Source organism: Cebus imitator, unplaced genomic scaffold (genome assembly GCF_001604975.1).
Source record: "Cebus imitator isolate Cc_AM_T3 unplaced genomic scaffold, Cebus_imitator-1.0 Scaffold50, whole genome shotgun sequence".
Classification (NCBI taxonomy): Eukaryota; Metazoa; Chordata; class Mammalia; order Primates; family Cebidae; genus Cebus; species Cebus imitator.
In genome coordinates this window covers 2,868,315-2,891,805 of record NW_016107365.1, presented here as the reverse complement: position 1 = coordinate 2,891,805, position 23,491 = coordinate 2,868,315, and the positions used below count along the sequence as shown (strand labels likewise).

At 44.0% G+C, this 23,491-nt stretch overlaps 1 long non-coding RNA gene across 1 annotated transcript in view; it reads right to left on the bottom strand.

The window, feature by feature from the left end:
* LOC119471097 overlaps positions 1-21,851 on the bottom strand; it is a 75,167-nt gene extending 53,316 nt beyond the window's left edge. The window contains exon 1 of the long non-coding RNA XR_005200095.1: positions 21,475-21,851. This is a non-coding gene — a long non-coding RNA (uncharacterized LOC119471097). The remainder of the gene's footprint in view (positions 1-21,474) is intronic.
* Positions 21,852-23,491: the final 1,640 nt, after the last annotated feature.

The window sequence follows — 23,491 nt, the reverse complement described above, 5'->3', positions numbered from 1 at the left end:
TTGTAGAGACAGTGCTTTGTCATGTTGCCCAGACTGGTCTTAAACTGCTGAGCTCAAGCAATTTGCCTGCCTCTGCCTCCCAAAGTGCTGGGATTACAGGCATGAGCCACTGTGACCAGCTGTTCCTATATCTTGACTATTGTGAATAATGCTGAGATGAACATGTGCAGACATGTCTTCAACATACTGACTTTCATCCTTTTGCATATATACCCGGAAGTGGGGATTGCTGGATGGTATAGTAATCCTATCTTGTATTTTTTGAGGAACCTCCATACTGTTTTTCAAAGTGGCTGTACTAATTTACACCACCACCAATGGTATTCAGGTTCCAGTTCTCCACACCCTCACCAAGACTTGTTGATCTTTTTGATAGTATCCAATCTAACAGATGTGAGGCGATAGCTCAATGTGATTTTCATTTACATTTTTCTGATCAATAGAGAGGTTGACCATTTAAAAAATGTATCTGTTGACCATTTGTATGTCTTCTTTTGAGAAACGCCTATTTAGGTCCTCTACCCATTTTTTTGATAGGATGATTTGTTTTCTCCTTATGAGCAGTTTGAGTTCCTTATATATTTTGGTTATCAGCCCCTTATCTGATGTATGATTTGCAAATATTTTCTCCCAATCTGTGGGTTGTCTCTTCATTCTGCTGTTTCCCTTACTGTGCAGAAGCTTTCTAGATGGATGGAATCCCATTTGTCTATTCTTGCTTTCATTGGCTATGAGATTCAAAAATTGAGATAATATATTACCAATGAAATAGATTAAGATCACAAAAACCATGTAAGTCTTGGAGAGATAAAACAAGCTTAAAAAGACAAAGCTACATATTAGACAGTTACTGGAAGACACTGGGCCAAGGATTCCATGGCAATATAAAACAAAGTCATACTGAACTTTGCTTCCCACAGGGCCCAATATAGCTCATTAACTATGAAAGAAGCAGAAAATAAATCAAGGAACCACTTTATCCTTCAGGAAACCAGAAAACAAAATAGGGTGCCAACTTGGCACCAAATTTTGTTATAACTTGAGCAGATTCACAGGGCAGGCATGCTGGGCCTTAGAGTGACAGGAATGGGAAGGAAAAGGTAAACAGAAAGTGGGGTGAGGAGCTCCTAGCCTAGAAACTTAGTGCAGTGCAGGATTCTAGTGCCCCTGGGCAGCAGATGGTGTGCCCTGGGGTCCATTCCTATATGGGGTGTGGGTATTGAGTCAGGAAGTCAGCTCTCCTAGTAACCAATCTATTCCCAGCAGGGACCCAACCACTGGCCAAGGTAAAAAGGATACTGTTCCACCTCTGTGCCACTCCCAGGGATTGGCAGAAACCAGGCAGGGTGTCAGACCAGCTAAATGGGAATGGAGGGCAGGGTTTCAATCCCAGGAATGGGGAGAGGGGAAGAGGGGATGAAGGTCTGGATAGCCAAAAAGTCTAGCTACGAAAATTGACCAGTTCAATGTGGTATATGTGATATATATGGGGGAGGAAGGAGATGGCAGACACAACATTGTTACCAGTTTCACATATTTGGCACTTGAAATGTCTTGTTTTATTTCAAGGGGAGGCATTTACCTAGCCCCTGTAAGACTTTGTAAACCCTTGTCCAAATTTTGCATTTCCTTCTGCACCCAAGCAGGGCCCAGTACCCAATAATCCTTTGCAGTTTATAATTGGACCCGGTTCCCTGAATAAAGACTTTCCACTGTGCAGAATCTACATCCCCGTGGTCCTCCCAACACTTTCTGTCATTGGGGGGCCCCAGATTGCCCCCAGGGCAGAACCGTGAGATTCATGGGACATCTGAACTCCGTCCACAACACTTTTTAACCCGATGGCTACCCCTTTGACTCCGATGACCTTTCGGGGGTGGGGGAGGCAAGAAAACCACCCTTCCTTTCTCCTCGTTATCCCACCCTGTCACCTCCGTTTTCTACAAAACACATGTACTTTTGAAAAAAACGTCTTTCATCTGGGACATGTTTTCTTTACCCGAGCAAGTGTGTGTGAAGGGGCGGGGAGGGGCGGGGAAGGGAAGGGGTACCAAAGTGCCCAGCAGCAGGAGCACCTACAAAAACAATCCCGCCCTGGGCGAGGCACCGAGGGGAAATAGCACCGAGGAAGGTGACTCGCCACTCCCGGAGGCTGAGCCGCTAGCCCAGGGCAGTCCTGGGCGGTGATGGTGGGGGGGAGGGATGGAGGGAAAAGAGATGGAGGTGGGGGAAGGGCATGAGGAGGGGGAGGGGTTGGTCCCGAGCAATTCAATGGCGCTTTGATTTAACAACTCCAAGCCCTTTGAAAACATTTTGCCAAGAAAAGCTTGCCATCAACACGTATAATCTCTTATCAGAGGCCCCTGAAAGCCCGGGCCCCGGGGTTAATTCCCCCATCGCAATGAGTTTGAATCAGCTCTAAACCCGCAGTGACATGAAAGCGCCCGAGCCTCGGGCAGCACAGAGCCCACTGAGATCCGCCGACCGGGGAGGATTACGGGGCCTGTTCCGCGGCGGGCTCGCCGGCGGGACGGGCAGGCTCAAAAGAAAAAGAATAATTAGGGATAATTGCTTGTGTCCAAACACAAGCATTAAGGCCCCCTGTTCCCCTTTGGGACTTTGTGAGCCAGAATGAAAGAGACACCCCCTGTTTTGACAGCTGGACCAGCGGCCTGGATCGGTGACCGAGGGAGGAAGCGCTCCTGGCTGCTGGGAACGCCGCCGGGCCGGGCCGCGGGTGGGCATGGGACTGGCCTGGCCCAGCGCGGGCGGGATCCACGAGTGGGTCCCCGCTTCGGCGACAGCCCTCTCTGAGCTCGGGAGTGAGTGTGCGGGCGGCGTCCCCGCTCCGGGCCTGCGAAAGCCCAGGGGCCTGGTGCGGGCTTTGGGCAGGCGAGGCCCGCGTCCTGCGCGCACGTGGCTCTAGGACCCAAGGGGAAGCGCAGACCTGGCGCCCACTGCGAGCCGCTGAAACGTCTGGGGCCGCGGAGCCCTGGTCGTGACATTCCTCCAGGTTCCACACCCGGCCGCGTGTAATCTCTTCAGCCCCACCAACACTACTCACAAGCGGGAATATCTGATCCCACCTCGTTCAGCGTGGGGCGGCCTGAGCTACAATTGGAGACACCCGAGTCCCAGGGTGGTCCCAGCCACATCCGCCCTTGAAGCTGAGGCCCGAGTAGGAGGCCTCCCTTAGTGACTCGGGAGTGACGGGAGAATTAAACACAACGGGCGCAACGGCTTAATACACACCCGCTGAATCAGGTCTCGCCTATGGGCCCCGCAATCCTTAGAGTGGCTTGCTGTTGGTGTTTGGGACCAGGGCTTTCCGGAAAGGAGCTTGCACAGGCTAAGGCCTCCAACCTCCAGGGCCCAACTGCCTGGGGGCTTGGCTATTTGCCCTGTGTCATTCAGAGTCCAGGAATTCAAAGTGCCTGAGGTGGCCAAGACACTTTTTGAGAGATCCTTGGGGGGTGCAAAAGTTGGCCGTTGTCAGCGGGGTGTCAGCGGAATGCCAGCTCCTAAGCGGGGATGAGGAGGAGGGCAGAGAAGGGAGGAAACCTGAAGGAAATACGGGCTTCGAGACCACCCTGAACACCTGGACCACCCAGGCCGAGGCCTGGAACTGCCGAGCCTCGAGGCCAGCATGGCCAACCGGCCAGACAGTCCGGAAAGGGCAGTGAATCTTCCAGAAGGCTTATCTGGGAGGATATCGCTGTCTCTGGGCAGCGGCCCGAAGCCCAGCGGCTGGCAGAACCACCCGCGCGGCAACCCCAGATGCTCCACCAGCTCTCCCGCTGCCAAATACACATCATATGCAGGACTGGAGGAAGAGTGAGGAAGCGGCGCGGCGGACACGCGGGCATGAGTGATTAATTAAAGGGAAACCACATCCGACAAGAAAAGAGTTTTCTGAAAGGAGCAGAGTCCAAGAGGAGCTCCCGACCCTGCAGCTGCAGCCCAGACGGATCCGCCAGCTGCCAGGCCCTCCCCACGCAGCACGGGACGCGCGCTGGGGCCTGTTGGTCTGCGAAGGGGACCCGGCTTTCAAAACCTGAGTGTTTTAAATAAAGCCCTTAAGTTAAGAGTTTCCATTTCAACCCGGGTATGGACAGGGAGGTAGGTGGGATGATCTCTGGTCTTCCCAAGGGCGGCCGCAGCCACTTGGGCTCTACTGACTGCAGCCCGCAATGGTTAGAGAAAGTGCCCGCCCGCCAGGCTCGGAGGGCGTCTAAGCTCTCCCGGGTTTCTGAGTCTATACAGCAGGAACCCAGGTTATTAAGTAAAGCAAAGCCAGCTTGAGTTCACCAGACATGACTGTGATGGAGACGAAGATTTGAGATCGAAAGTTTCAGACCTAGGCAAAGCTCAAACATGCCCATGTTTTTCTTTCCTTCCTCCCACCCTCATGATTCTGGGGAAAACTGATGACAGCAACATTGCCACCAAATAGAGAAAGAATGCTATTTACTGAACATCTATTTATTTTCCTTTGACTTCTGATTGCCAGTGTTATTAAAATACTCTCAGCTTGTCAAGGATTAACATACAAAATAAAGTATATAATTGTAAGTGGATGTTTTGTTTGTTTGGGGTTTGTTTTTTTTAAATTGTAGATTCCTACTAATTTTCTTCACGAGAGGATAGTTGGGAACACTCTAAATGAGGAAAGGCATTGTGTTTCTCTGTCGTATAAGGATGGCCTATTTCAGCCTTCTTTGAGTTTAAAATTTAGGAAATCATAAAATGTGGGTTTTGAAGAAGTGAACTGTTTCTCTGTGCAAAAATGGGTGATGCTCTCTGAATCTGTGTACTGCAGCACACTTCTCAGATTAGGTCTGAGGTTTGGAGGTAATCAATGCTTTATTTATTTGTCCTAGAAGACAAGGGGTGGGGAGGAGAATATTCTGATGACAGCAAGAGAGACCTTCCTACCTTTTTCCCGTGATTCTGCAATCCTCCCTCTTCTCTCTCCAGCTGCTTAATCAGCCTACCCTAAAGAGAGGGTTTTGGTTTGGGGTTTTGGTTTTGTTTTGTTTTTGAGATTTAATACTGCATATATTTCATCACGCCACACTGGTTTCAACAACACGTAAAAGGCATGAAATTTGACATTCGTTTCAGAGCCTTGGCCAAGAGATGAAATTATTATACCAAGAAAAAAAACGATGCTTAGGAAAGTGAGAACTTCCTTCGACTCCGTACCTCACCAGAATTACAACATTTTTGCTTAAGCTGCTGTGTGGGCCTGTTCTCTTGATGGGCTCAAAATAGGCGAGAAAAAACGAAAACGGAGGTGTGAAAAAGACGCAAGAAGTCTGATTCCGTGCCCTGCAAAAGTCAGTTTGGCGTCCCGAAGTTACTCCATGGTTACGCCTGCAGGCCGCACCCCAGACTGGTAACCCCGGAGGGCACTGCAAGAGCTGAGCGGGTCCTGGACCTGGAGGGCTGCTACGTGGCGGGTGGGCCGGCACTGGGCGGACCCCAAAGTTGCGGGCCTGAGATTAGAAAATGGGGCTGGCAACCCTTTAAAACTGAGAACCCACAATTTAGAATCCAAGATTACTAGCGCCTCTGTCAGGGCTTCAGAAGGGGCAGTGCAAACAAGGGACCCAGAAACTCAGGCTTCGTGAGTTCCAGGGCACATTTGCTTTGGAGTTTAAAAATGTGTCTCTTTTGTTTCGCACATCCCTGCTAGAGCAGCCCCCAAACCGCTCTGGCCGACCGTGGGCGCCAGCTAGTTATACGAGGCGCGGAGTCTGCATGGACGCGGCGCTTGGGTACGGAGAAGCACTCGGAGAATGTCCTCGAGGAGTTTAGGGCTTTTTGAGGAGCCCCCCCTGAAAGGTCTGATGGGGATCCCCAGGCGTGAGCCCCTCCAGCCGGGAGGCTTGGGGCTGCCCCGGGTCCTCCTCCCTCTCCAGCCTCTGCGCTCTAGCCCCGCGGCCCGGGAGCACTGGGCCCACCTGGCCCCAGGACTTCGTGGCCAGCCCAGCGTTGTGGTTGCTCTGGTCCCCCAAGAGGCCAAGATGGAAGGGCGCAACCTCCTGATCTCCAGATCGCCCTTCCCACCAGCAAAGCGATCACTGGCCTGCTCCCGCCTCTGACCCTACAGGGCTGGGCGCAGCGGTCAGGCTTCCCCAGCCCAGGGCGAGTATCTCTGAGTTCTCGCCTCAGGGATAGCCCCGGGGTTGGGGAAGAAGGCAGCAAACAGGATCTAATCGGGCGTGGGGATGCCCCTGTCCCACCAACCCAGGTCTGGCAAACAGGCCGCGCAAACCCTCCTGACAACCGGACAGTCCAGGGCGAGGACTAGCAGTAGCCTGCCCATACCAAAGGAATGAGTTCGAGTTTTGAAGCAAATCTCAGGCTTCACTCTTTAGCTGATGGACTTAGCTTCTCCTTTTAGGGAGCAAATTAAAGTTCAGATGGAAAAAGCTGAAAAGATGTTTCCCACCCTCAGGTTTCCCTCTTTGTCCAAAGATCTGCACATCCCCCTTGCCTCCCAGCTCCATCTTTCACAACTGCCTGAGCTACTACAGCAATCAAACATGTTTGGTGGAAAATGTTACAATAAGTGACAATGAAAGCTATAGTAAAAAAGAAGTAAAGATCTTTTTACCAGTGTTGCTATGCACATTGTGTGCATGCATATACATGTCTCTATGCATGTGTATCTATTCATATGTTTATAGATAGATATTTGCTTGATTTGCTTGAGTATATACTATAGGTTTAAATTCACACTCTAAAACTCTGCAAAAATACAGTTTTATATCACAACCACAAATGCCAAGCTTGGTCATGCATGATCTTTTAAAAGGCCAACTAAAATGCTATTTTCTTTTCATTTTTACTTAGAACCTCCAAAACAGGAGCAAGCTTTACTTTTAAAATGAAACCACTCTGTATGTGAAACATGACATGCATAAATTGTATTTACAATGGAATGTTTAAAATTCATTTCTTTCTGTAATGTAACCTGACTTCTGGGCAAAGGGATTTTGCTTCTTGGTGGGGCCTCTAGGCACAGCCAGTTCTTGGCACCAATAGCATTGCCTGATGCTGTAAAACACTAGATCTGGACAGATTTACACAGAACAGAAGCTTTCATTTCACCCTTCAAATTCCAGCCAAACAGCATTGGGGGCCTTTCTATGTTCCAGACTCCATAAATGTTTTTCCAGGTTGTATAGTTGAGCTCCAGCCTACCACAGCTCAACCAGAATCACCACATTATCAGGCACAGAAAAGAGATCTCTGTCCTCATATTTTTTTTATTGTGTCCACACTGTGAAATAAAGACATTTTAAAGACGCAGCTACTGTGACATTAATGAGACAATATATGTCTGTATGGTGAAAGAACAATTTGGAGATGGGTTTTACACGTCATAAAGAAATACTGTTTTATTTGTAGGCCTTTACTTGCAACTGTCTTCACCGTTGTTTATTTTTTCTAAATTATATTTTTATGAAAACAAAAATTAATAAGGAAGGCATTCAAGATCATTTTTCCAGACACCATATGAATGAAACTAATTTCTTCTCATTAGGACGGGCATGGATTTTCCTCTAACTTTAAAATAAATGACTACTATTTACATTGGTAGAGAGACCACTCTGAAAGCTGCTTTCCCCTACTGTTAATGAAAAGTATATTGCATTTCTCCCAAATGAAACCCAGAATTACTTAACTGGACTGCTGGGTGTATCACCATTAATAGTGTTTAAGTACTTTTCAAGGGAGGTGGGAAGACTTGTCTGCTAGGCCCTAGATGTACTGGATAAATAGAGTGATACTCTCAAGATGCTTATAACTTACCACAAATACTATTCAGGACATACATTGTGAGAAAAGATGCAAATCAAATATGCACATATTTACATCCATAAAAGCAAAGACATTTGCATGATCAGAGTTAGGATGGAGAATAGACTAAAAACATATATTCTTGGTGCTAAATTCATTCATAGCTGGTAAGATAATTAAGGACATTTTCTCCACATAAATTTAGTCACATATGTTTGAAGCTTGGTGCAACCATGGCATGTACCAATACTTCTAGAGAACTCCTCCAAAGCACCCAAGAAGCCTGAAATAGTTAAGGTAGCCCCTACATCTCCCTTCTTTTACAGGCCATGCTTGTGAAGAATAGCGGAAAATACAACGTACTGAGTTAAACAAATATTTAACTTGTTCCATGTCCAAGGCAAATCAGATTTCAGGCCAACATATGGGCTCCAGTTCAGGGCTTGAGGCCCAGGCCTCAGGTTAGGACTGGGAGTAAATGATGTGTATGGCCATTGTTAGGGCCAGGCAGACTCTGGGTCACCCACTTTTCCATGGACCGTGGAGGTACGGAGTTTTACCTTGTGCCAGAACCCATCATAGTGTAGAGCTCTCTGAAGTAGGCCCTGCATGGCTGGACTAGAATCTGAAGTTAACCTCTTACTTGTCTGAGTTCCTTTAGGGCTGGGCATTATTAATTATTGACTTGAGGTTCCCTACATTTAGCACCATGCCTGGTACATAGCAAGCACTTGATATGTCTGATAAATTGCATAAATCATTTAGGTTGCTGATGAAAAAGACCCCATAGTTAGGGTCTTTGGCTCTTCAACTGGCTTCAGACCATCTAGATGTGTTCTGTGCTCCAGTAGCCACTAGCCATAGGTGGCAACTGATGCTTGAAATGTATCTAGTCCAAATTGATATAAGCTGTAAGTGTAAAATACATTCTGGACTTTGAAGCTTGTCTTAGTAAGTCTAGGCTGCCATAACAAATTCTATAGGCTGGGTTGCTTCAGCAACATTGATTTCTCACAGTTCTGGAAGCTGAAAGTCCAAGATTAGGGTGTCAGAATGGTTGGGTTCTTGTTGAAGATCCTCTTCCTGTTTATATCCCCAAATAGCCTTTCCTTGGTGCTTGAAAGTGGGGGCAATGAGGGGGTGGGCTTGAAGAGGGAGAGATTTCGTGTCTCTTCCTTTTCATATAAGGGTATTTTAGTCTCATCATGGGGACTCCATCCTTCTGACTTCATCTAAACCTAATTACTACCCAAAGGTTTCACTTTCTAGTATCATGACATTGGGGATTAAGACTTCAAAATACTAATTTTGGGGAAAGTGCAAACATTCAGTCCACAGAAAAGAGAGTATAAAAACAGAAGGTAAAAGTCTCATTAATATCATTAATAATTTTATATTGGTTATATATTGAATAATACTTTGGGTATATTGGGTTAGAGAAAATATATTTTTGGAAGCCAACAAAAAATAAACAATGGGGAAAAGGACACACTACTGAATAAATAATGCTGGGAAAACTGGGTGGGCCTATGCTGAAGAATGAAACTGGACCCCTATCTCTGACCATATACAAAAATTAACTGAAGATAAAGATTTAAATGTAAGACATCAAACTATAAAAATCCTAGTAGAAAACCTAGAAAAACGCTTCTGGGCATTGGTCTAGGCAAAGATTTTATGTCTAAGACCTCAAAAGCAAATGGAACAAAGACAAAAATAGACAAATGGGATTAAGTTAAAGTAAAAAGCTTCTGCACAACAAAGAATCAATCAACAGACAACCTATAGAATGGGAGAAAGTATTTGCAATTATGCATCTAACAAAGGATGAATATTCAGAATCTATAAGGAACTTAAATCAACAAGAAAAAAATAACCCCACTAAAAAATAGGCAAAGGACATGAAAAGACACTTCTCAAAAGAAGATATATAAGCAGCCAACAAACATATGAAAAAATACTCAACATCATTAATCATCAAAGAAATGCAAATTAAAGCCACAATGAGATACCATCTCATACCAGTCAGAATGACTATTATTAAAAAAATAAAAAAATAACAGATGTTGATTGGCAAGGCTGCAGAGAAAAGTGAACACTTATACACCGTCGATGGGCATGTAAATCAATACAACCCCTATGGAAAATAGTATGAAGATTTCTCAAAGATCTAAAAACAGAACTACCATTCAATCCAGCAATCCCATTACTGGTTATCTACCCAAAGGAAAAGAAATAGTTATACCAAAATGACACCTGCATTTGTATGTTACTGCAGCACTATTCACAATAGCAAAGTCATGGAATCAGCCGAAGTGTCCATCAACAGTTGACAGGATAAAGAAAATGTGGTCTTTATACACCACAGAATACCATGCAGCCATAAAAAGGAATGAAATCCTGTTCTTCACAGCAACATGGAGGGAGTTGGAGACATTATCCTAAGTGAAGCAACTCAGAATCAGAAAAGCAAATACCACATGTTCTCACTTATAAGTGGGAGCTAAGCTATAAGTACGCATCGGCCTAAAAATGTAAGTAATAGACACTAGGGACTTCAAAGGTGTGGGGGGATGAGAGCTGAAGAACTACCTGTTGGATAGTTTACTGTTTTGGTGATTGGTTCGCTAGAAGCCAAAACACCTCAGCATTATGCAGTATACCCATGTAACCAGCTTGTGCATGTACCACCTCAGTCTAAAACTTTTAAGAAGTATATAAATAATATAAGTACACACACGTATTTGTGGTAGATAGCCTCTAAGATGGCGCCTACTGAGCTCAGCCTCCCAGCATTTATGCCCATATGTAATTTCCTCCCCTAGACTCTAGGCTAGACTTAGTGGTTCAATGCTAACAAATGACTATGACAGAAGTGATAGGCTGCAGCTTCCAAGCTGAGATTGCAAAAAGACTGCGGCTTCTATCTTGGGTGCTCCCTCTGTCACTCGTTAACTTGCCGGGTCTCTATCTCTCTTTCTATCTCAAAGCCATCATGCATTGCTGACCCAACACAATGGTAGAATGATAAATGTGTGTTTTAAGCTATATTTTTGGGACAATTTGTTATGCAGCAATAAATAACAAATTCACTATTACATAAATTAATTTCACCAGTTTCCTTTTACTTTTTAAAATGTGGCTACTAGAACATTTTAATTACATGTGTGGATCCCATTATATTTCTATTGGACAACACTGGTCTGTCTCTGTGGTTCAGATGGGACAACACTGATCCAGATGTAATTTGGGACTCTAGGGAGCTGGACTCAAATTTATGTTATTAAAAAATATGAAATATTTAGGCATAAATTTAACAAAATATGTTCTAATCTATAATTTCTTGGATAAACCAATTTCTGATATTAAAGACTAAACAGCCATGGACTGAGAGTCAAGAGTTACTCTAGTCCCAGGGAAGCCCACAGTCAGCTGAAAATTGTACCCAAGGAGACAACTTTTAAGGGTTCCTTGTAGCATTAATATTTTATGATTCAACAACTGCTCACTTCAGCATTCACTTGAAACCAAGGAGCAACAGCAGAATTGGTAGTAGCTGCTTTAGTGTTTTATTTTAATAATGAACCCAACATTAATAGCTTCACTTCTCTAAAACAGCCTTTTAGCAAAGAGTGGTGAGAAGATCATGAGGAGGAGGAGACCGTCTGAGACTAAGGAGCATTCTGCAGCACACCCCAAACTGCTCTCTAAATCTAGCTATTCACAGACCTTCCTGGAAGTTCTTGCATCTCTGTTCGTTACCACCCTTGACATCTCAGAACTCCAGAAAGCTGTGTTTTCATTTAAGAGTGTTTGTAGCTAAATTTGAAGTTGAGAAGAAATGAAAAACTTAGCTCTCTATTTCTTTGTATTTGCAGGACCACAGAAAGTCAAGGTGATAATTAGAAAAATATTTTAGAATGCTATATTTTCTATCGAATTGTATTTTTTTAGTGCAGTGACAAATTCTCGTAAGTTTTCAATGGCTAAACATATCAGAGTTTCCATTGTTGACCAGAAAGCTGATTTAAGTCTCCAGTGCTCTGGTTATTTATAGATAATCATGGAATAGGACTGTGTTACAAGAAAGAACATTGTCTTGTGTGGTTTTTTTCTGCATTTAAGTAAGAAATTTTCTTCCTTATATGTCTTAAACGCATTTTATTTTGACAACATGATTGCAGATATAATACATGACACTTTAAAGAGGGATGACTTTTCTTGCAATATTTTCACCAAAAGTGGATAGTCTATTCAAAGGCTGTCATTGACAGTTTCAACCACTGAAAAATGTGGCTGAAAACATTCCAGCTTTGGACATACTGGGTGATTTAGTGAGGGGCAAGCATGTAACACATGCCATCATTCCATAACTAGTGGGTTGCAGCTGCTTTGAAATATTGTATTAAAACAGTGAGACATGTTGTTAATGTAAATTTGCATTATTTTGGCAGATAGTGTTTCATGTTTTGTTACATCTATTTCTATTGTTTTTAATTTTTTAAATTGTTATAACAATATTTTAGTAGATTTTAGATTTCCTGTTAGAGATGAGTTTCAGCAATCTCTTGTTAAACTGTAGGTATAACCCTGAGGGAATGATAAAAGCTACGCCACCTGTTTTGAGAAAACAATTACAAATCAGAGCTTTGTGTTAAATGGCCATTTTAACACTGGGTTTTGAGTTTCAATTTTTTAAAATCAACATCATTTTTTTCTAATTTTTAGTGTCCATCTAAGTACACAAAATAAGTTAATCAATCATTTCAGATAATACTAAAGTCTTTCCAAGTTTTTAAAACAATGGGATTAAAGTAGTGTGTGTGTTCTCTTCTGTTTTTCGTAGGCACTAACGCCAGACATTGCTTCACTGAGCTAAGCAAGTTGGCTTTCTAAACATGCTCAACATATGCTTCTGATAACTTTCTGAAACTAGTAGTGAATGGCACAGTATGTTAGAGCTTGCTTATTTAAATTAATGTCCAAGAAGTAATGGTTCTTAATTTTTATTCTCATTTTAAAGCCAGTTTTCCTGCTTTAGCATTTAATATTATGCAACAATCACTCAAATCTCCCAAATCTTGGAGAGCTTTCTTTTTTCCCATATTTGCAGGTACAACATAATTTTTAAAAAATAAAGAACACCATTATTCTAGCATACAAATTATATTAGTTTCTTTAGGATGTGATGATTTACATTGTAAAGGTTTGGAACATGAAATTTTATACCTTCAACTCTTAGAATCTAATCATGCCATTTTTGGCCTATGTCTCGTCTTCAACCCTCCTTCTCATCTTCCTCTTTGTGGATCTTACATCCTTCCCCAACCATACACAATTTCATTATTCTTCCCTGAAAGCCATTCTCTGTAGCTCTCTATTCTAGGCAGATCTTCTAACTTCAGCAATCTTCCAGCATCAGTAAACGCTTTCTGGTTCCTCTGCCACTGGTGAATAACTATGTTCCTTCCTCCACTGGCTCCCACTCACCTTGCCCACCCACCACACTCAGCAGAAGGGTAGGATGCATTCCCTCCCTCTTTTCTCTGCTGACCCCAGAGAAAATTCCCCAAGAAGCTTTCCAGATAGACCCGGCTTCAGCAAAGGAACATGCTTACAGGGCAAGGAGAGAAAGAGGGAGGACTTCTTAAGACTTGTAATAACATTAAAAACAAAGAGGAGAATTGATATTCAGCTTGAGGTGTGTGGAGGATGCTTCTAGTTGTCTTTCTAAAGCATCCTGCTTGCTACTTTCCCAACCTATTCAGGGCACTCCCCCATAATTTGCTGTTACTAGCATGCAAATATTTTTCTAATTCACAATTCAAACTCCACCTTGCAAACAGGTGCCTTTTAGTGCAATCTGCATGTGTGGCTAGTATTCTGTTTCTTTGAAAGAGGTGATGAAGGGCACAAGGGACTATCAGGCCCACCATCACTGGGTAATCTGCCATGAGCCTCTGTGTAGATCCAGACCCTCCCCTGTTTGCAGTTCAGCATGTGATTCCTGTGGATGACTGACAAGGGCAGACTTGTAACAACATTATTTCAGGGAGATGGTGACCAGGCATCATAAATTCCTTTTTTAATAGTTTATTGCAGGTTGTAGGCTATTGACAACGACTTTATTTTACAACATGAAGGAAAATAGATCCTTGTTGCTGTTAGTCTCTAAAACCACCTTATGACATTTTAGTACCCTCTGAGAAAACCTAGCCTTTCATGAAATGAATCATAAATAGTTGAGTTAGGAAAACCAACTCAACTATTTAAAAAGGAGAGGGAGAAAGGGAATAAAAAAGAAGTATCTAAGATCCAAAAGAGATGCTCTAGGAGTCCCTTTCATGCAAATTAAATTTTAAGGAAACTTTTGTGGCTGTCTTTCTTTTCTGAGTGATAAGTGAAATTGAATGATAAATGTCTAAAAGTCTTAGCCGTAACTATGTAAAGAAATGAAAATTAGTTAGGAAGTAGCTCACTCTGAGATTTGAATGAGGAATTCAGTTTCATTTCATTTCTTATTCTGCTAGAAGTATATCATTTCACTACTAATTCCTTTCCACGAAAAAGAGACATTAAATTTTTCATTGACAGTCTCATATTTTGTTAGTATTACTACATCTTTACCTCAAATTATGAGGCAACAGATCTTTACCACTGTCAGTTCTTATAGCTTCAGACCACACACCAGTACCTATGTCAAAAATGTCTATCAAGAAATAGAAAGTAATTTTATGGACATTTAATTAGAGAAGAGAGTTTATAAGAGTGTGTGCATCCATTTTTCCTTTACTTTAAACATGTGTTGTTTTTCATTGTAAAAATATGTAAGTTCTCAAAATATCTTTTTAAAAAACAATTCTTATAAAACACATAGAGCTAGAACCATGCAACTCAGATACATATGTGACTAATTATATTTTTGATACATCTCTCTGCCTAATCATTAAATTTAAATGCCATATAATAATTTGTAATCCACAGTAAATTATTTCATAGAAATAATTTAAGAGGGCGGCTGACTAATGTGAAACAGTCTAAGTTTCCACCAGCAGTTGGCTGCCAAATGTTGTAAGAAAAAAAAAAAAACCCAGATATAAGTTGACATAAATTATAGTGAATATAAATCTCTAATGATCAAGTGGTTGTTTAGAGATTATCGCATTTAGGAGATAGGAACAAACGTATTAAACATCATGAAGTCTTTCCAGTTTCAAGTCTATGTATTAGGAAGCTGGATCTTTAAAATTCCCCTCAAAGCCTTTTAATTTCTTTGTTTGAGAAATTCAATGTCCCTCATTTCAAAAATATATTGTCATATTTTATTGAGCATAGAAAATAGAGGAAAAATCATATTTTAATGACAAGAGACGGCCTGTGTTCTATTTTTAAATGTAAATTAGAAAATCAACTAAGACTTCTAACTTTTTCAAATGTTCTTCTTGGAGTATTACCTTTGGCAAAAAGTCAGAATAATGCAAAGTGATAATTATTCAAATATTAGTTACGAAGAAAGTTTTCCCCCCCTTTTCAGATTCTTAGGTTTTGTGCAAAGCTGGAGACATCTGAGTGGAAATAATGTTGAGATTATAAAAAGCAGCAGCGCATGAGTGAAATCAGGCAGAATTGGCCTGACAGGGGGTCAGAAACCAGAAACAGTGACATGCAGTCGCTCAAATGGCAGCATTATTCAGGTAGAAATCCATAATTAGCTGAATTTTTTTGTGTTTAAAGGATTACTATAAAGTACAGGGGGAAAATAATAAGTCCGGTCAAGAAAATTAATTCCCTTCCCAAGTCTTCATCTTTTCCTTCAAGGTGTAACTCCAGAGAAAGACAATTGTGTCAAGGAAGGTTAGGGGACTAATTTTGAACACTGCCTTTTAAGCACATTCTAGAGGCCTATTAGACATCATGTAAACTGTAGACAGCAGCGTTTCTACCACCCCAATACTTAACATCTGTACACCAGCTTCTTGGGAGCAGAAATAGAGACATATGCATTTTAACATATTCCAGGAAGAAAGTCTCAGGGGAAAATCTACCTTTCACCATATATGGCCATTGTGCAGCTCCATCCAAGAACCCAGTACAGATACTGATGTAATATTGCCCCCACCCACCGCCCCTTGGGTTGGCAGTGGTTTAAGGAAATACTTTGGGGAGCCCCCTATGAAGTCTGTCTTCTAAAATGTGAATGGTGCTGATGGAAAGGGCTAAAATGTTTTTTTTCAAGCATGGATTGAACTATTAGCATGTGGGGTATGTCAGGGTATTTTTTAATCAATCTTGCTAAAAATATATATGGTTATAATAATTTACAGTTATTGTTTCTACTAAATATTTTATTTGTGCTTCAGTTTTTTTTGTTTTTGTTTTTGTTTTTGGTAAGTTGTGATCTTGACTTATTTCTTTGGGACACATCCTAGTAACCACCTGTCTAGTAATGAAAAAGAAGCTCTGTGGGATAGAGTGAATGCTAGGTCATATTTTCTAAGTGGCTTTGGGAAATTGTCCAACACAATTAGATTAAAACCTTGCGGATTATTAAAGAGGGGAAATGCAACTAATATGTGGAACTGCAATAATGGAATTCCAAAGGAAATATAGTGTTAATAATGATACTTTGAATTTTTTAGTAGACTTTGCATAATTACAATGTTGTAAAATTACCATATGTGAATGTAGTGGCCATTTAAAGAACATATAACAGACTTGGCAATGTAATCAAATAAGAGACTACGATGTTTTATTACAGAACTTGAATGGCATGCAGAGGAGGGGGACCAGAAGGCTCCAGTTCTAATTCTGCCCTGCTTTTACTAGCTATCTGACTGTGGCTAAGTCCTTTACCAGGAAGCAATGGTGATAATACCTATACTGCGTACTTCACAACTATTATGAACATCAAATTAGATAGCATATAGAAAGGCAGGGTGTGGTGGCTCACGTCTGTAATCCTAGCACTTTGTGAGGCTGAGGCAGGAGGATCACTTGAGGTCAGGAGTTCGAGACCAGCCTGGCCAACATGGTGAAACCCTGTCTCTACTAAAAATACAAAAATTAGTCAGGACTGGTGGTGGGCACCTATAATCCCAGCAACACAGGAGCCTGAGGCAGGAGAATCGCTTGATCCCAGGAGGCAGAGGTTGCAGTGCCACTGCATGTCAGTGCTAACATAGGGCTCCCACTGTGAGGAAAGTAATCAAAAGAACCCCACAGTGGTACCCCACTCAAGCTCTCTGGAAGGAGCCCTCTGGGCATTGAGGAAAGGCTGTGGCCCCTCTCATACATCATCCCCTGCTCCCGATGGACACTCTGTGTCCAGAATGTTCTCCAGGAGAAGGGGTCAGTAAGCTCATGCTCATGTAGCAGGCTTTGCTCTCTCAACGAATCCCCCTCTGCTTGAGGGTCTCTCACGTGTGCCAACTGATGAGATTTATTTTGAAAACATAAAGGCTTTTTTTAAAAGCCTTGTTGAAAGTTTGGCAATTCATTAACATCTCCACCAGAGGGTGAGCAGGAGAAAGGAAAGCTGGGAACACCAGTCTACCTTGCATTTCTTAGTACTTCTAGTACTAGCTGGCTTTGGTGGGAAAAGAGCAGACTCTTCTCAATGCCTCCAGAATCAGAATACATCATAAGAGAACAGAGAAGTTCCAAATCTCCAATGCCACGTGGCCTATTCTCTTTTAATGCAACAGGAGTGGGTCATCTGTTTTTCTACTCAGCTCATCCCTTTCTGCAAAATATATTATACTTCGAATGTGTTCAGTTAATTGTTACCCAGGAGTGATTTTAGCGCCATGGGGAGAAAAGGGGCCCTAAAAATGTTAATTATCTGGAGCATAGAGCTTAACATTCTGGATTCCAAGATGGTATTTAAGCCTATTTAGATTTTCTCTAAATTCTTTGAGGCTAATGCAACTTCTGAATGAGTCTAATAATCTCTAATTATTTGTGGAAATGGTAGATGTGAGGAGACCAGATTAAATCCACAGATAATCACAAAATCTCATTTTAGCCAGCAGCACAGCTCCTTTCCCACCAAACCCAGCTAACAGTAGAAGTACTAACTACTAAGAAATGCAAGGTGGACTGGAGCTCCCACCTTTCCTTTCTCCTGCCCATCCTCTGGAGGAGATGTTAATGAATTGCCAAATTTACAACGACAACAACAAAAAAATCCAGCTAAAAGGAAAGTGGAAGCTCAGGGCCACTACCCAGCCAGAAAAGGAGACGCTGAGGAACTAGAAGGCAGGAGTCCTATCATAAAGGAGCAAAGCATGTGCCCACACCTGAGCAGCTGGGCTACCGTTTCCAGAGGCGCAGTGCTGTCCCAACTTTCCGTACTGTCCCACTGACATCACCGTGCTCTGCCCAGTTTAACCAGCTTCATTCTTGGAAGGTGGTGCCACAGAACTGTAACCTGGGGCCTACTCTCCTGTCTCAAAGCACCAGATAAGGATCAGGCCAGGGATGGTCCAAGTGCTGTCCCCAGTTGACTAAGGATGAGGAAAGAAAGAGGAAGACAAAGACTTTGTCTGGGGGATGACTGTAAATCCCACAAGCCTTGGCTTTAGCGTTGCCCACAAAGATGTGATTTGATCTTTCGTACGTGTACGTGTATTTGTTCCCCCTCCTCCTTTTCCTGGGCCATTTTCATTTGGGTTGGATGCCTCTGGAGTGGAACTTTTGGCTAGTTTTGGTTTAAATGAGTTAAGAATTAAATTCGGGCCAGGCATAGTAGCTCTCGTCTATAGTCCCAGCACTTTGGGAGGTCAATGCAGGCAGATGGTGTGAGCCCAGAAGTTCAAGGCCAGCCTGGGCAACATGGCAAAAACACACCTCTACTAAAAATACAAAAGTTAGCTCGGTGTGGTGGTGCGCGCTTGTAATCCCAGGTACTCTGCAGGCTGAGGCGGGAGAGTCACTTGAGCTAAGGTGGTCGAGGCTGGGGTGAGCTGAGATCACCAGCTTGGGTGACAAAGTGAGAACCTATCTCAGAGAGAGAGGAAGAGAAATAGAGACGATTTGGTGAAGGAAAGAGAACCAGGTCACCATAACTTCTTGGAGTGGAATGACAGAAAAGTGTAGAGGTCTGTACTAAAAGATAAAAGAGCTGACGTGGAAAAAATAGAAAAAGGAAAAGGAAAGGTGGCGATCCAACTCTACAAAAACAAAACCAAAAACCTGTCTCCTGAATTTAAACTTTGACCACAGAGCTCAGAATCATAATTACTTTATGTTCTAAATGATGTCCTTCAGAATCCCACCATGTCAGGTCTCACTAGCTGCAAAATGGGGGTGACAAAGGGTCGCCAGCTGCAGGGAAGGTGGGTTCGGAGGCTGGGGGGTGGAGGGGAGCACAAGGAGAAGCTCGCCACCTTTCTTCCCAGGGCGGAATTCCCCAGGGTCCGAGTGACTTTCCGGCCGGTTCTGCTCTCCTGAGCGTCCCTTGCGGCCACTTCCAGGACTCGGTCCCCGAGTGACCGGGGGCGGCAGAGCCCGAGTGCCGAGGCGGCCGATCGTGGGCCTGTTCCCGGAGGTCGGGGGTCGTCTCCCGCGGACCTCTCCGACCCCGGCCAATTCCTGAGCCCTCCCCGCGCCGGGTACCCCCGCGGCCTCCCCCGCTGCCTGCGCATTCCTGGCTCCCGCGCTCCGGGTCCCTTTCCGCAGGCCCTGCGCGCCACGGCTCCTCTCTCCTGCCCCCCTGTGGCCGTCGGGGGGAAGATGCGCGGACGCTCAGGGACCCTGGCCGCCCGGGCCGCCGCTGCCGCGCCCTCGATGCTGGGCACCTGGGTGGTGTGCGGGGGCACCGCACTTATCCAGAGAGGAAAGGCTACGCTCGAGGAGGATGGTGCTGATTCTGCGGGACCGAGACTCTGTGGGATCTTCGAGAAGGTTCCGGCAGCTCCTCACCGTTCCCCCTTCCCCCCATCTAAGCCTGATGACCCAGAAGTGAGGACAAGAGGGAAACCTTCTCTCCCCAGCGCCGCGGGGCTGGCCGCTTGGAGAAGGAGAACGTGGCTCTGCACGGACGCAGCGCAGGGCATCTGCAGTGAGGAGGTGGGAGATGGGGGCGGGGACAACTTGGGGTTTAAGGCACCACGAGCAACTAACGTAGCCCCAGCTTTGCAGATCCGGGCTTGGGTGTTTATTTCATTTTAAGTTCCCCGTTTCACTGCCTGTACTAGCCTAGAGGGAGTTACAAATGACTTCCACATCCTGGTGATACGTGGGTTCGTGGCCTTTCCTTTAGCCAACCCAACAGCGAGGTTTCAGCTGCCAGAAAACGTGTTTCCCATCCAACATTTCTCACACAAGGGCAAAATATAACATGTCTAAAAATGGCGGGCTTCCTGTCTGGGGTCCCCTCTTCCACCCTGGTTCCCCACTTAGGAATACGACTTGAGGAACAAAGATTAGTTTGAAATCTATTTCTCCTTGGACATCCCAGATTTCTGCTGGTTCAGTGTCCCGTGTCAGGTGAAATTATTCATGCAGCTCTGAACAGAGTTGATAAGTCTTACTCCTTCTCCCTAGGAATTCCGACTGGATTTAAATCACTCCCTGGTTGCTGCAGAAGGTCTGTGTTTTATGGAGTTCTCTAGTGAACTTTGAAGTATTTGCTTACCAAAGCCGCTTCTCAGCTTCCAGCTCCTGAATAAATTACCTGCCCCTTCTCTCTGCTGCCACTCCCCTGCCCTCCTCAAATATGAACAGTGGGGATGTTTTCTGAACAACAGCTTGGAATGAGGGCTCTGGAACTTATCAGTCAATTGCCAGCCCTGGGACACCCATTTGCAGCCGTGGCTGACTGGAGGTTTCTAGTGGCTAATGGAATAGACAGGGAACAGGAGCCTGTGGACTTTATTCCGTTCACAGATTTATCCCTCACTCACAGAATCACCATTTACTATCTTAATGTGTGTCGCCATTTACTATCTCAAGCCTGGTTGCTTTGTCAAGGAAATGGTCATTAGAATCCTCATTTAGAGAACACATTAAAATCCTCGTGTTAAAAACATCTTGAAGCTTTTCTGAGGATTGCCACTTGTCAGAGGTTAGTGCTAATTGATATCAGGCAGGTCTGCAAAGGCTGAAGACTGTAGACTTCTATTTATTTTGTCCTTTGCGTAAGGGCTAGGGAGGGTAAAGGGAATATGGGCAGCTAAGACCCTTGGGTGAGCCAAGAGGCATTTTGCATTATGTCCCAGCAGCTTAGAAAGTAGTTTTGTCCAGCATCCTCTATGAACAGGATGGGGTATGGCTAATTGTCCATTTTGATGTCTGCCAGGAAGATGCTTTCGTTTCTGTCCCAAATGCTTAAAATGTCACTAAAATCACCATTTCCTTCCTTCATGCAATGTGTTAGAGAGATCATTAAAGATTCCCCACGCGGCTCCAGAGCAGCCACTTCTGGGGTTGTGATTTATCACATTTCCATAATTCACTTCATTAGGGGCCTCTGCGGCTTGAGGATGCCTTGACTCTCTCACTGGGCCTTCCCGGACATGAACAAGGATCCCATTACCCTTTTCTTACTTTGAGTTTTACTAAACCAACAACATCATCAACAACAGAAAGTAAAACAAACAAAAAATTAAAATATACAAAAGCAAAGACATCTGGCATATTTATAAAGCACAGATTTCTTACCCTAAAATAAGTGAAGCCTGTCCCAGACTTGGCTGATCCTGCCTCTGGCTGGGCTCACGGCTTCAGCCTCCTGTCCCCTGATCACTGCTGCTTCATCGGAGGAAGCTGCTCCCTGGTTTTCTTCTTCAGGGGGCTTAGAGCATGGCTGGATGCCCACTTTTGTATGTGCTCTACCCCATGGCCGCTGAGCCTGAGCAGTGGTCCTCTGGGGGGAGAAAAGCCTTTCCCAGTCAGGTCTCAAGGCTCCTCCCTGGGCCTCTTGGCAGCCCTAGGCGCTCCTTGGGCAGCACAAAGTAAGGTTCAGAGCCCTCACCTGCCACTCTGTACTCTCAGGCAGCCAGCCCAGGCTGTGGGTGCTGGGCCCCATCCTCCCAGAAGCCTGCCTACTTTCTATCGACCCCTCCCCTCCCCACCTCTCCCCCAGCCAGCCAACACCACTGAAAACCACCTGTTTTGTGTTTTGAAATCCTGGAAACACCCCCATCCTCCACCCTCCCAGACCTCCCACTGTGTTCCAGTTTCCTGTTCAAACTCCAGATTTGAGTTCTTGACTCATTTGAAGAACATTAAGAAGTCACAAACCCTGAACTTGCTGCAAATTCAAGTCTTTTCTTCTCTGCTCGGGTTGCCAATGGTCCCCCTCTCAGGGGAAGGGGAGTCTTGTAAAATTCCAAGCCTGGCAGCCCCCAGAGGTGATCTCAGACTAGTCAGATATCAAGTACCTGCAAAGTCACAGTCATCTCTGCAGGGCACCCGGTAACCAATTAGTCCCCTTGAATGTTCTAGGAACAATTTTAAAAGCAAAAACTATGACCCTGTTATGTCATCTACTGTAAAATCACAACCACAGACAAGTTCACACACAAATACTAACACAAAGAAAACTACTGAATTCTCTGATTGGCAGACTGGCAGTTTCTGAATGTTCTGGTGATGCTAATTTGTTCAATAATCTCCTCCCCCTCCTCCCCCTCCCCCTCCTCCTCCTCCTCCTCCTCCTCCTCCTCTTCCTTCTTCTTCATTCTTCTTCTTTTTTTAAATTATACTTTAAGTTCTGGGATACATGTGCAGAATGTGTAGGTTTGTAACATAGGTATACGCGTGCCATGGTGGTTTGCTGCATGCATCAGCCTGCTTGTGTTCTCTCTTATTTCCTTGAGCAGTGGTTTGTAGCTCTCCTTGAAGAAGTTCTTCGCATTCCTTGTAAGTCGTATTCCTACGTGTTTTATCTCTCTGTAGCAATTGTGAATGGAAGTTCCCTCATGATTTGGCTCTCTGTTTGTCTGTTAATGGTGTACAGGAATGCTTGTGATTTTTGTACGTTGATTTTGTATCTTGAGACTTTGCTAAAGTTGCTTAGCAGCTTAAGGAGACCAGGGGCTGAGAATATGGGGTTTTCTAAATACACAATCATGTCATCTGCCAACAGAGACAATTTTACTTCCTCTCTTCCTATTTGAATAATACCCTTTATTTCTTTCACTTGCCTGATTGCCCTGGCCAGAACTTCCAGTACTTTGTTGAATAGGAGTGGTGAGAAAGGGCATCCTTGTCTTGTGCCGCTTTTCAAAGGGAATGCTTCCAGCTTTTGCCCATTCAGTATGTTGTTGGCTGTGGGTTTGTCACATACAGCTCTTACTGTCTTGAGATACATTCCATCAATACCTAGTTTATTGGGAGTTTTTAGCATGTAGAGGTGTAGAATTTTATCAAAGGCCTTTTCTGCATCTATTGAGATAATGGTGGTTTTTGTCATTGGTTCTCTTTATGTGATGGATTATGTTTATTGATTTGCATATGTTGAATCAGCCTTGCATTCCAGGGATGCAGCTGGTTTGATGGTGGTGGATAAGCTTTTTGATGTGCTGCTGGATTCAGTATGCCAGTATTTTATTGAGGATTTTCTTGTTGATGTTCATCAGGGATAGTGGCCTGAAATTTTCTTTTTTTGTTGTGTCTGTCAGGTTTTGGTATCAGGATGATGCCGGCCTCATAAAATGACTTAGGGAGGAGTCCC